General features: G+C 47.6%; 1 pseudogene; it reads left to right on the top strand.

Moving 5' to 3' along the window:
* Positions 1 to 494: 494 nt before the first annotated feature.
* On the top strand, positions 495 to 1,323 carry LOC140524199 (monocyte to macrophage differentiation factor-like; annotated as a pseudogene).
* Positions 1,324 to 2,271: the final 948 nt, after the last annotated feature.

The raw sequence follows: 2,271 nt of genomic DNA, 5'->3' as shown, positions 1-2,271 counted from the left end.
ATCAAAACCATCTGGTTTTGGTTAAAGAATGGAGAGAAAGATCAATGGAATAGACTGGACAAGAGAAATTCAGAAACAATAGGACTTAATAACCCAATGTTTGATAAAGTAGAATACATAAATTGCTTAGGAAAGAACTGTTTATTTGGTTTGGTTTGGTTTTAATGCTGGGGAAACTGGAAAGCAGTCTGGCTGAAATTAGACTTAGATCAATACCTATTACCTCAATATATTCTAAATGACCTTACCATAAAAGATCATACTATAAAACAAAGTAGAAGAGAAACATATGGCCTAGCCTGGGCCCCCATTGCCCTCCTTTCAGCCCTGTATGTTGAACACCAGCCTGCAGAGTGTTCTCCAGTAGGGATAAGTGGCCAAGTGATCAGTGTTCAAAGCAGCCTAAGCCTGATCCTGAGAGATGAGAGCCCTCACTCCACAGGATCAGCCAAGCTGGGAGCTGAGGTAGAGCTCCCAAGAGGTTCAGAGAATCCATGTGGTTCAAGAGTCAATTCCAGTGGTTCATGAACCATTGGGCCTCAGCCAACAGTCATGCTAAACCTACTTGCTATGAACATACAGCTAACTGTTACACGTGCACCCATTGCTCCTGCTATCATGGACAGTGCTATTCTCTATCAATTATCAGATGACTGTTGGGAAGAGATCACAGCATGGATTTATGGAATGGGTCTACGTGCCTTCTTTACCCTTGTGACTGTTTCATATCGTTTCATAGAAAAAGAGTCACTTCAGGACAATGGAATATTGTTTTCATATTGCAAAAGAATGGTGATCTGTTTCTTCATTGAAGCCTGCTATACAGCATGGTTAACTCTCCATAAACTTGGATAGCTGGCATGACCACCATGACTACCATTTATCTGGCTTGTGACAGCTGGAGGAATCATGTATGTATTTCTCTGCTGTGAAAAGTATAAAAGGTTGAGCTCTTTTCCTATTTAACAATGGAATTTTCTCCTACTTTGGTAACAACATCAATATTGCAGCATGATCAGGAAACTCATACTTATTATACCTTTAGTCAACTCATGTATAGCCTCATGAACACATAGAAATAATGCAGTTTGTACTGAAGGTATGTCTTCCTCCTGCCACATTAAAAACTAAAGAGAAAGTAACACTGATGGGCTGTAAGAACTTGCCTTGGGAGGCTTATTGCTTAGGAGTTCTGTTCTTCAAAAGTGATGGCATCATTCCATTCCTTTATGCCATCTGGCACCTTTTGTAATTCCAGCAGCAACACCACATTACTATGCCATTTGGAAATACCTTTACCAAAGTCCTACAGACTTTATCTGAGACTTATGATCAAACCTATGCCAGGTTTCCAAACCAGTATGATTTCAGTTGTGGAAATGGTACAGTAAAAGGACAGTTGGCAAGATGGCGGAGTAGAAAGACACACATACACATAGCTCCGAACTCACAACCCATAGAACGGCTACAGGGAAGTAACTCACGGCGAATTCTGCACCCAGAGGCCACGGAACATTGGAGCGAGGGAGATTTCTGTTCCAGAGAGACCTGCAAACCTCTCACGGGGGGTCCTTCGCGCTGCGGACTGGGCGCCGGGACTGGTAGCTGAGTGCAGCCCTGCCGCGGCCACGGCACCAAGAGGAAAAGATCCGAGCGGGCTTCAGGGACGGGATCTCCAGCGGCCATGCGGGTCCCTCCACCCACAGAGGGACCTGCAAACCTCTCGCAAAAGGTCCGTCGCGCTACAGACGCGGAGCCCAGCCCAGACCTGCTGCGGCCCCAGCCGCGGCACCAAGAGAAACAGATCCCAGCAGGCTTCAGGGACAGGATCTCCAGCGGCCACACAAGTCCCTCCCCCCACAGGTGACGGGGGTAGGTGAGAGAGTCTCTTTGGCGGGTCAAGAGGGGAGTGGGGTGCCCCCATAACTCAGGCCCCCCCAGGAGGTAGAAGCTGAGAGGCGGCTGCAGACCGGGGCTCCCCAAGGGGGCAGGAGCCTGGATCCATTGTGGAAGGTCTGTGCATTAACCCCCTGAGGGAACTGAGCCTGAGAGGCATCCCTGCCCCAACCTCAGCACCTGATCTTAATCTCACACTGAATAGCAGCCCTGCCCCCTCCAAAAGCCCTAAGGCTGGAAGCAGCATTTGAATCTCAGACCCCAAACGCTGGCTGGGAGGATTAGGAGGCGAGGTGGGTGTGAGGAGAATATTCAGAGGTCAAGTCACTGGCAGAGAAAATGCCCAGAAAAGGGAAAAGAAATAAGACTATAGAA

The sequence above is a fragment of the Notamacropus eugenii genome, chromosome 2, assembly GCF_028372415.1.
Source record: "Notamacropus eugenii isolate mMacEug1 chromosome 2, mMacEug1.pri_v2, whole genome shotgun sequence".
NCBI classification, from domain to species: domain Eukaryota; kingdom Metazoa; phylum Chordata; class Mammalia; order Diprotodontia; family Macropodidae; genus Notamacropus; species Notamacropus eugenii.
The sequence above is the reverse complement of the archived record's forward strand: the minus strand, read 5'-3'. Positions and strand labels throughout refer to the sequence as shown.